Source organism: Phascolarctos cinereus, unplaced genomic scaffold, assembly GCF_003287225.1.
Source record: "Phascolarctos cinereus isolate Bilbo 61053 unplaced genomic scaffold, phaCin_HiC Scaffold_5;HRSCAF=322, whole genome shotgun sequence".
Taxonomy (NCBI): domain Eukaryota; kingdom Metazoa; phylum Chordata; class Mammalia; order Diprotodontia; family Phascolarctidae; genus Phascolarctos; species Phascolarctos cinereus.
The window spans coordinates 376,300,928-376,312,986 of record NW_027555958.1 but is presented as its reverse complement, the minus strand read 5'-3'; the positions used below and the strand labels follow the sequence as shown (position 1 = coordinate 376,312,986).

Genomic DNA, 12,059 nt, shown 5'->3' with positions numbered 1-12,059 from the left:
GAGGGACAGCCAGTACAAATATATAGAGTGGGAGGGCAGCTACTGGATAGAGCACCGGCCCTGAAGTCAGGAGGACCTGAGTTCAAATCTGACCTCAGACCAAATACTTAACACTAGCTGTATGACCCTGGGCAAGTCACTTAACCCCAATTGCCTAAAATAGATGGATAGATAGGTAGATAGGTAGATAGGTAGATAGACAGATAGATAGATAGATAGATAGATAGATAGATAGATAGATAGATAGATAGATAGATAGATAGACAGACAGGCAGACAGACAGACAGACAGACAGATAGATAGATAGATAGATAGATAGATAGATGGATAGATGAAAGTCACAAATATGTAGAATGAGGAGATGGATCAGAGGCGGGATTTGAACCCAGGTCTTCTGATTTCAAAGCCACCATTCTTTCCACTGAACCCCTTAGCTGTATGATCATGAGAAAATCAAGGAACCTCTCAATGCCCCAGGCAACTCTCTTAAAATGATAAGTTACAGATAAGTTGCTGATCTGCATTCCTGAAGGGCAGAGCTTTCAATACTGATAAAATCACAGCTCAGGAAGCTCACCCTTTCCCCACCCCAAGAGTTTGCATAGTGAAAGTATAATCTTTAAAAATAACGAAAATAATAAGCTACCTTTACATAGGTCTTTAGGATTTACAAAGTACTTGTACCTGTGAGCTAGGAAGCACAATTGTTATTCTCATTTTGCAGATTCAAGCCAGATTTGAATTCAGGTCTCTCTGACTCCAAGTCCATTTGGTGTTCTATCCACTGTGCTAACTTTTTGTGGTTCAATTGTTTTAATCATGTCAACTCTTTGTGACCTACTTTGAAATTTTCTTGGCAAATACTGGAGTGATTTGCCATTTCTTTCTCTAGCTTATTTTACAGATGAGGAATTAAGTGACTCGCCCAGGGTCACATAGTAAGTGTCTGAGGCTGGATTTGAACTCAGGAAGATAAGTTTTCCTGCTTCTAAGCCCCAGGGCTCTATTCACTGCACCATCTAGCTGCCCAAGGCCAGCTTGTGTTAGAAGGTCTTTAAAATTCTAGTAGTATGACACTAGTCTCCTGATGATCCCACAATCAAGACAGCTCCAGGAATTCTCTCTAGCAGTCTTCCATTCTCTCTGGAATTATCTCCCTCCTATTGACCTTTCTGGCTTCCTTTAAGGACCAACTAAAAGCTCATCTTCTACAAGAGCCTTCCCTAACCCCTCTTAATTCCAATGCCTTCTCTCTTTTAATTACATATTTCTTATTTTATCCTGTATATAGCTCACTTTGTTTATATTTGTCTGCATGCTGTTTTCCCCACTAGATTGTAAGCTTCTTGAGGGCAGGGACTACCTTTTGCCTCTTTTTGTATCCCTAGTGCTTAGCACAGTGCCTGGCACATGGTAGGTGCTTAATGTTTGTTGATTGACTGATAGGTGATTCTAAACTGCTGCCTCTAATTAGGCAACCCATACCCCAACATTATTATGAAGAATGACAATAATAATATTTTCCCCATTCCCACCCAAAGTTATTTAGCAAGTATTTTGTGTATATGTATATATTTACACATATATACACATACATATATACATACATGGGGGGGAGAGAGAGAGAAAAGGGGGAGATGGATGTTGTCTCCCCTATTAAAATGTAAGCTGCATGAGGGCAGAGAGGGTTTCATTTTTGTCTAGCTTCCTACTATCTAGTTTGGTTGGCTGCTATATCATTTGGAAGTTTTATAAAATGCTTTCTATGAAGCAACCCTGTGAGGCAAGTAGTTCAAAGCTTAAGTACAGAGTATCCCAAAAGTCCTAGTACAGTTTCAAGCTCTAATACTTCAGAAACATAAATACTACAAACCTGAAGGAAAAGACATTTGAAAGTTTGATTTAAATTTCATGTATTTATTTAGTTTTGTGACTTCTGAATCCTAAATTTAAATGTTTAATTTTGACAAGATGGGGCATTGAGTTTGTGACAGTTTCAAGGTAATACTTTCTCAGACTCATGGATCAGTAGGCTTGGCCACTACAGTCACCTGATCTATCTGCACTGGACTTTTTCTTGTGCAGTCATGTATGCATATAAACTTCATTCTTTGGATGATTCTAAGGCTAAGATCATAAATGCAAACCCTTTCAGTCACTGCTGAAAATTTTGCAAAGTTAAAACATTGAATAAAATGATATATAGTATAAGAAAATGATTATACTAAATTTCAATAAGAAGCATATCAATATTTTAAATTTTTAATTAATTAACTTTTTAAATGTTGCTTTTTGGAAGCTTGTAGCATCTTTACTTTTAAGGTTAATAAAGCATAAAAATTAACTAAGAGGTTTGGGATGCCCTGTATTGTTATACTCAGTAGGGAAAAGAGTAGCAAGCATTTTTCATGCGCTTATTATGTATGAGGCACTAAACAAAGACAAAAAAGTCAAATAGTCCCTGCCCTCAAGGAGTTTATATTCTATATAAATACAAATAATATTGGTCAGGGAGGCATCCTCAACTCCTCATTCTCCCCATTTCTGATATGTTGCCAAGGCTTATTGAACTTACTTTCATAATATCTCTCATCTACCTCCCCTTCTCTCCTCTGCCTGCACCTTTGTGGCCATTACCTCACATTTGGATTATTGCAGTAGGGGGAGATGAGGTAGCCCTGCCACAGGTCTCTTCTCACTACAATCCAACTCAGTGTTAAAGAGATCTTCCTTTATCACAAGTCTGACCATGTCACCCACCTAGTCAATAACCTCCTTGGTTTCTTGTCATCTCCAGGATCAAATACAAAACCCTTTGTTTGACATTCAAAGCCCATCGTAACCTGCCCCCTCTCCTTTCAATCTTTTTTACCCCTCAAGCAGAAAGCTGGGAAACAATTTTTACAGCCAGTGTTTCTGATAAAGGTCTCATTTCTAAAATATATAGAGAACTGAATCAAATTTATAAGAATACAAGTCATTCCCCAATTGATAAGTGGTCAAAGGATACAAACAGGTAGTTTTTGATGAAGAAATTAAAGTTATCTATAGTCATATGAAGAAAATGTCTAAATCATTATTGATTAGAGAAATGCAAAATAAAACAACTCTGAGGTACCACCTCACACCTATCAGAGTGGGTAATATGACAGAAAAGAAAAATCAATGTTGCATGTTGGAGGGGATATGGGAAAACTGGAACGCTAATGCAATTGTTGGTGGAGTTGTGAACTGATCCAATCATTCTGGAGAGTAATTTGGAACTACGCCCTTTGATTCAGTGATAACACTACTAGGTCTGTATCCCATAGAGATCATAAAAAAGGGAAAAAGACCCATATGTACAAAAATATTTATAGCAGCTCTTTTTGTGGTGGCAAAGAATTGGAAATTGAGGGGATGTCCATCAATCGAGGAACGGCTAAACAAGTTGTGGTATGTGAATGTGATGAAATACTATTGTGCTATAAGAAATGATGAGCAGGCTGACTTCAGAAAAACCTGGAAAGACTTGTGTGAACTGATGCTGAATGAAGTGAGCAGAACCATGAGAACATTGTACACAGTAACAGCAATATTGAGTGATGATCAGTTTTGATAGACTTAGCTCTTCTCAGCAATACAATGATCCGAGACAATTCGAAAGGACTTATGATGGAAAATACTAACCACATCCAGAGAAAGAACTATGGAGTCTGAATACAGATCAAAGTATACTGTTTTCACATTTTTGTTTTCTGTTTTTTCTTTCTAATGGTTTTTTCTGTTTTGTCCTGACTCTTTTTTTATGACATGACTAATGTAGAAATATGTTTAACGTGATTGTACATGTATAACCTGTATGAGATTGCTTATTGCCTTGGGAAGAGGGGAGGGAAGGAAAAAATTTTGGAACTCAAAATCTTATAAAAGTGAATGTTGAAAACTATCTTTACATGTAATTGGAAAAAATAAAATGCTATTAAGTTAAAAAAAGATCTTTTTACCCCTCACACACTCTTCAATTTAGTGACACTGTTCTCTTGTTCCTTAAACAAGACACTCTATCGATCTCTTGACTGGGCATCTTTAGCCCCCATGCCTGAAATGCTGTCCTTCCTCATCTCTGCCTCCTGACTTTCCTGGCTTCCTTCCAGCCCCAGCTAAAACCTCACCTGCTAAGGAAAGCCTTTCCCATTCCCCTTAATTCTAGAGCCTTGATTATTTCCAATATAGCCTGTATGTCACCTATTTGTATATAGTTGTTTACATGTCATCTCCTTCATTAGACTTTGAGTTCCTCAAGGGCAGCAACTGTCTTTTTGCCTTTCTTTGTATCCCCACTTAGCATAGTTACAGGTACCTAGTAGGCGCTTCATAAACGCTTATCGACTGACAGGCACCAACATCTGGGAGTTGGTGGGGAAGGTTGATCAGGAAAAGCTTCATGTAGGACAATATTATTTTTATAGTTATGTGTTCATTTCTTATCTAAAGAGACAAGTACAGCAGTCTACATATCACAGGCAAATTAATAAATGTTTGTTGAATGAATAAGCATTGGATTTTTCATTAAAGGATTTGGGTTTAAATTCTGCTTTGTTGTTGTTTCGTCTAGTCTGAAACTTTGTGACCCCATTTGGGGTTTTCTTGGCAAAGAGACTGGAGTGGTTTGTCATTTCCTTCTCCAGCTCATTTTACAGATGAGGAAACTGAGGTAAACAGAGTTAAGTGACTTATCCAGAGTCACACAGCTTGTAAATGTCTGAGGCCAGATTTGAAATCAGGAAGATGAGTCTTTCTGACTCTCGGCCCAGCACTTTATCCACTGTACTACCTAGTCGCCCCTTTAAATTTTGCTACCAAAGAATTAGACTACATTGTAGTAGAATTAATTCTAGTACAACATATGTGACATTGAACACATCACTTAATTCCTCAGGATCGTGGTTTCCCTGTTTATAAAGTGGAGGATAGGACTTGGATTGGGTGATATGTAAGATCCCTTTCAACACTAGATTCTATGAGGAAGCAGACTGGGAGAGGCTAGGCCACTTAAGTATTGAAGCCAGGATTTTAACCAAGATCTCCTGACTCCAAATGCAGCCCTTTCTTATGAAGGAGGCAGCTGTTGTTCATTTCTTTGCTTAGCTCCTTGCTGGGAGTCAGTGGTGACCTTGTAAAACCGTATCCATTCCACATGCCTGAGTATTAGCAGGGCTGACTCAGACACAAAGAACCTTACCCTAATGAAGGACCCTGGGTGACTCACCCTGCAGAAGGCCCTTCCAGAGCTGGAACCCACTGAGGGCCCTCTTCCAATAACCTCTTCTCTTGTACCTTCCCTTCTAGCCCAAGCCATCAGAGGTAAACTGATGACTCTATCACAAGCCAGAGGGTTCCCTCCCTGTGGAGAGCAGCAGTGGTCAAAGGAAGCCCACTGTGCCTTGGGGAAGTCAGAACACAGGGCAGTCATTGGGTCTGTCCTCTTTTGCCCTGCCTTCTCCTCCAATGAGAATCATTTCCCTGGATTAACCCTTACTTAGGATAGGAACACATTCTTTCACCCTCAGCCCTGAACTGTTTTCACCAGGAATTGCCTGAAATTGGACACAATGACATTTTGGAGCTCTCAGGTCTGAAATGAAATTAAAATAGGTGGTGCCTGCCATTATTTTTAAGAAATCAGTGAAATTCATGGGTAACAATGATTATTTTGAAGATTAAAAATTAGTCAAAACACTCAGTCTCTCCCTTTTCCTTCCTCCATTTGCAGTTATGATCAGACAATACTGAGTGGGTTAGCACTTAATGCTCTCTGCTTCCTACATTTTAATTTTGTCTCCTCACTTAGAGTGTAAGTTCCTTGTGGGCAGGGACCATGGGTTATAATTTTAGTCCTAGAGCTCCAGAATGTTAGAGCTGGAAAGGACTTCACAGACCACCTGGTTTATCCTCCTTCAAAGGCAGTATGGTGGGAGTGCAAAGAGAATTGGACTGGGAGGTAGGAGAGACCTGAGTTTGAATCCTGCCTCTCACCCTTACCAGTTGTATGACCATTCCTAGTGTCATTCAATCTCTTTTTTCTAAAATGGGGTTATTTAAGTATTCTATTTCCTCTTCCATTAATATGGGCAATTTATATTTTTGTAAATATTCATCGATTTCACTTAGATTATCAGATTTATCACAATCTCTCAGTCTATTTCTTCATCTGTAAAGTGAGGATAATGATACTGTGAATAATGATAATGACTCTGTGAAGTCTGGATTCAGTCAGAGGGCCACACTTGAGGACCTAGAGAGCCACAGGTTCCCCACCCCTGTTCAAGAGTATAAGTATTAGTTAGAACTGGAGGGGACTTTACAAGTCAGCTGGTCCAGGGGTCCCCATGCCACAGTGGATTGAGGGGCTGCCTCTGACAATAATGCCTAGTTAACCTGGGAAAGTTTCTGAATCTTTCATTGCCCTAGGTAACTCTCTAAGATTATAATTCACAGCCAACAAACCAGTGAAGAATGCCTTACACCCATGAAAACACATATCTAGGCCAAAAAAATCACAAAGCCCAACCCTAACACCCTATAGTAATCAACTCCCAGTCCTGTTGCCAAGATCAACTGAAAAAATCACATGGAAGACCTTAAAAGGGAAGAAACAGTGTAAAGAATAAAGCATTAGCTCAGGAGTTAGATGACCTCCGTGAAAATCCTAATGTGTGACCTGGGCAAGTCCTTGGCCTCAATTTCCACATCTGTGAAATGAGGGATTTGGATCAGATGGTCCCTGGGGTCCCTTCCAAGTTTTAAATCTACGATTCCATGAAAATAGTACATGATTTCTAGCTAATTATTATTTCTTCTAAAATTAGAAGAGAGACCCAGAGAGGGAAGGTGACTTCCCAGGGGTCTCACAGCTAAAAAGTGATGGTGCTGAATTCGAGGCCAGGTCTTTTGACTTCCAATTTAGCCACCTTTCACATTGCACAAAGAGCCATAGAATATTAGAGCTAGGGGAGAACGGGGAGGCCACTGAGTCCAACAATAACTAAGCCAAAGGAATTAATCTCTAACTGTGGAATTTTAGGCCCTGTGACAGCACCTAGAAAAGGGGGCTTTTTGGGAGCCAGCAGGGCGGATGACAGCAGAGTGCGTGGGACAATAGGTGTGCAGCTCCCCACAACTGTAGGACCCTTTCTATTGTGTGTGACCTAGGGGTGAGTGAATAAAAAGTGTAAAAAAAAGATCAGGAGGGCTCAGTGCTTCTGGTCAGTCTCCCTGCAAGCCTTGCTCTGTCAGTCGGTCAGATTCCTGACTCAGCAGTTCGTCCAAAGCCCAACCCTGACAACTTCAGGAGGGATCAGGCAGTTGCTTCCTGCTTAGGAACCACAGCCCTGCCCAGCTCAGCCCCGTGCTCTCCCTGAAAAGGAGGGAGTTGGGGGTGGGGAGGGGAGAGCCCAGCAGTGCCAAAGCTGTTTCTGAAACATCTGCCCTCGCAACTCTCGCAGGGACCAGGCATTGTTTTTTTTAGGGCGGGTATTTTTGCCAACGCCTTTGTGGTTGGATCCAAGCCCCTGAGCACCCAGGTTCACTCTAGTTCCCCTTCGGGAAGCTGGGATAGACCAAGACAGACAGACAGACGGACAGACTGACCGACAGACTGACACGCGGACATAAAACCAACACGTTACTCACAAGCAGGCGGTGGCTGTCCAGGAGCTCGGATCAGGGCAGCCACGCTGCCCTGGCAGGGGGCTGTGAAGCTTCGGGAAGTCAAGGGGCCCTGCCTAGTCCCTCAGGGATACCAGAGGAGGGAAAGAGATTTGGAAGGAAAGAAGTAGGAAGACAAAATAAGGCAGGACACCTCCCCCAACGGAGTTTTTCCCCTTTTCCTCTCGTGCACAGACATGGAGAAAATTGCAAAAGAGGCTGAGTCCGATGACATCAACATCGTGGGCGGAGGGGGAGAGCCAATGTTCTTGGTTGCTGCTATTCCGTCCCAGGAGAATAATTTCATTCAAAAGGAGTCTGGGGGTTTGAGGAAGTGAACCTGCAACGTGGGGCAAGTGGGAACCCTGTGCGTGTTATGTGTCTGGTGGGAGCAAGCGTTGCGGAAAAGGTTATCCCGTGGGCGCTGGGAGTGGGGAGAATAACTTCTTGAGCTTCCACAGAAAAGATCCAAAGACTTCCTTATTTTAGGAACTACTTATTTTAGGAGCTGCTTATTCTGAAGCTGGAACCTACCCAAGAATTTGGACACGTGTCCTTTTTTGTGGGGAGGAGGGTGGAAATCCTGTGTGCATGTGCCTATGAGATGCTGTTAGATGACTAGCCAGGTGGACCCAATGAAAGAAGATCAGGCATCCCAAACGAGAGGTGAAGTGGGTGGGAATAATGGGTGGGGATTTAGGAGACCTATCTAATCTCAGTTTCTTGGTTAGGTTCTCCCTTCTCCCTTTCACCCCTCAACTTCCAGCCCTAACAGACACATGGTAGCCAGACTCGTGAGACGTGGGCAAGTTCTTACAAATTGTTACCACGAGGGTGGGAGGTTTAAAGAGACCAGATGGGTGAGTTGGTTTGGGTTCTTGGGAGAATGAAGCCCGTTTAAAGTGCTGCTCGGATTAGATTAAGAGCTGGTAACTCTGGGCTTCTTGGAACGAAGCCCTCTGTAATTACTGTCTGTGGAGCAGAGCAGGAAAGAATGCGGTGACCACTCACACAGATTCTTCAGGCTGGAAGGGACCTCTAGAGGGTCTTTAGTCCCCTCTCACATCTAGAATGGGTTGGGGGAGGTTGCATCAGATAATCCTGAGGTCACTTGAAGCTCTAAATTATTTGATCATTCTATGACTACCTTAAAAGGCAGTGGGCTCGCTGTCACTGGAGTTCTTCAAATGGACTTTATTTGACTCCTTACAAACTTAGTTGACCACTTATGTGCCTCTCTGAACCTAAATTTTCTAATCTGTGAAATGGGTATAAGTGGTGATGACCTCACAGAATTGTTATGTGGCTCAAATGAGGATAATGTAAGTAAAGTACTTTGCAATCTTTAAGACAGTGTATAAATGTAAGGTATTTATTATTATTATCATCATTGTTATTGGATTGTAGGAAAGGATTCCTATTTTAGTTCAGGTTAGATAAAATTATCTTTGTGGTGCTTTCCAATTCAACATTTCTCTGGTTCTCTGATTCCCCAGTCCTGGCCTCCCACTACATCCTGGGCTAGCATCAGTCATCTTGGCCTTTGCCTTGCCACTGGACTCTGATGACTCTGGAGGAAAGAGTGAGGCTGATGACTTTGCACAGCTCTGCCTCATTTAAATCCAACTCATTTGTAAGTCAAGACATCACCCAAGTGATCTCAAGGGTCCTCTTCGAGAATGAAAGATAAACAACAACAACAACAACTCAACCTGGCCTAGTATGAGGTACAGCATGTGAGCAAAACCCAACGTACCATTACTTGTGCTAACTAGTGCAATGGAAACACTAATTAGAGCTATACTTCTCAATGGTGGTCATCCAACTTTATTGATCAAATGTATACAAACATTAGTTTATATTATCTCTCAGACAATACAAACATTAACCCCACTAGGAATGAACTGACAATCTGATTTCTTAGGGCCCCCCAGTAAGCCCGTCTCACGCTGATACCCAATGACAAGGTTGCCTCTCTGCCCAGCTAGAGGCCATTTGTCTGCCTCCGAGGTGGTTGACTGGCAAGTCGGTAAATCTCAATTAGTCAGTTAGCACTGCCCTCAGTGAGTTGTGGGGATGCTTGAGTCTCAAGTGTGGGAAACAAGGGAGCCAGACTGGGCTGTGACATGAGGTCAGACTGCGGACAGCTAGGTAACACAGTGCCTGAAGTCAGAAAGACTCAACTTCCTGAGTTCAAATCTGGCCTCAGACACTTACTAGCTGTGCGATCCTGGCAAGTCACTGTTTGCCTCAGTTTCCTCATCTGTAAAATGAGCTGGAGAAAGAAATGGCAAACCGTTCCAGCACCTTTGCCAAGAAAACCCCAAATGGAGTCACCAAGAGTGGGACATGACTGAAATAAATAAATAACAACAAGATCAAGCTGAAGGCTGGGGATCTCTGGTAGTTTCTTATAGTTTTAGCTATGAGTGTTAGCTGGTTACACCCAAATGCTGACTGGTGGTTAGTGACTTAAATTGTTTACCAGTTAATATGATTGGTGCCAGATTACATAAACTAATGACAAGGTTGAGGTTTTTTTTTAAACCTAATTTTCCCATTGGTAGTCTGTCTAATCTAGGGATTCCAAATATTTATCAGTTGTTTCTGAACACACACATGTTGTTTACCAACCTATATCACATATTCTTGTCTTAATACTGAAAGACAAGTTATGAAAAACCAACATCAAAATGCTTCACAAAATGGTGATCTAATGCAAATTAGAGTCACTTATGTCAAGACAACAAACTTAGTCCCACTAAGCCTAAGCAGATGGGATTTTCTTTTTTCTACTTCCACTGCCTATCTTTACCTGTACGTCCAGGATGTTCTTCCTTACATCTGGCTTGAGTTCTTTTGCTGCCATCTTAAGCTAATTTCTCTATTTCTCCAGAAAGAATCTTGGGGGAGAACTGATTTTCTAAGAAGATATAGTCACATTGGATGTCGACAAAGGTCCTGGAAAAACCCAGGTATCAGGTTCCCCAAATGGTAATGTGGTTACATGGAGAGGGTGTACCATAGCCACCTTCCCTATCCTGCCCCAGACAGTCCTCAATCTGTAGTTGTTGGTTTTGTCTTTTAGTGATACTAACTAAAACTTGGCCTTTTCTCTGGGGACAGTTTTCATAAAAGGAGTGCTGTCCTAGTCTACTTTAGTGGTTTTGGAATTTCAAACAAGTTTCACAAAAGAATCAGGCACACAAGTAATATATGGAGTGATTATTTATTATGACATATTTTTACCTCATAGAAGGAAAGACTGACAGCCCAACTTCAGATACCTGGGGGTGGAAGCACAGGATTGGGGCGTGGAGAGGCTGGGACAGCAAGGTTAGGATAAATGATGGAGGTAACCAGACTAGGGGGAATCCACAATAGTCCTGGGGAGGGGCTGTTCCTAGACTAGGTGTACTGAGCAATACCAGCTTTCTGTTACTCCTCAATGTGTGAGATACTAGGGCTTCCCCTGCACCAGGGAAGCTCTCAGGTATCTCTAGATTAGGGTAGCTTTCTAACACCACTGCACTGGGGCTGCTTGGTTTTCTATCTCTGAACAAGTTAAGGTGAGATAAATTTAAGAATATCAGCCTCCCTGAAAAAAAGAAAACCCATGATATTTTAAATAAAAAGACTATTTCAAAAAATCATAAATGAAAACTGTCAATACCTCTTAGAACCAGAGGACCAATAAAGACAGAGAAAACCCCACTGATCACTTAAAAAATTTCTCCCAATTACATGTTAAAATAAAAAGTGTTTTGAGTTCCAAATTCTATTCCTCTTTCCCTCCCTTCCCCATGCCCTGAGATAGTAAACAATCTGATGTAGGTTATACATGTGCAATCATGTAAAATATTTCCATATTAGTCATTTTGTACAAGAAGGCTCAAATGAAAAAAATGATAAAAGAAAGTGATAAACAGCATGCTTCAGCCTGTATTCAGACAAACCAGTTCTTTCTTTGGAGATGGATGGCATGCTTCATCATTAGTCCTTTGAGATTGTCTTGAATCATTGGATTGCTGAGACTACCCAAGTCATTCACAATTCTTCATTGTACAATATTGGTGTTATTGTGTACAACATTCTCCTAGTTCTACTCACTTCATTTTACATCAGTTCATGTAAGTCTTTCCAGCTTTTTTCTGAAATCATCCTGTTTGTCATTTCTCATAGCATAATATTCCATCTCAATCATATACCACAGCTTATTTAGCCACTCCCCAATTGATGGGCATCCCTACCACGTCCAATTCTTAGCCACAACAAAAAGAGCTGCTAAACATATTTTTATACAAATAAATCCTTTTCCCTTTTTCTTTTTCTTTTTTCTTTTTTTTTTTTATCAAATATCTTCTGATATA

At 41.2% G+C, this 12,059-nt stretch overlaps 1 protein-coding gene across 1 annotated transcript in view; it reads right to left on the bottom strand.

Moving 5' to 3' along the window:
• RAB7B (RAB7B, member RAS oncogene family) overlaps positions 1-8,135 on the bottom strand; it is a 33,830-nt gene extending 25,695 nt beyond the window's left edge. Inside the window, exon 1 of the mRNA XM_021003224.2 lies at positions 7,675-8,135. The gene's annotated coding sequence lies outside the window, so the exon portion shown is untranslated. The remainder of the gene's footprint in view (positions 1-7,674) is intronic.
• Positions 8,136-12,059: the final 3,924 nt, after the last annotated feature.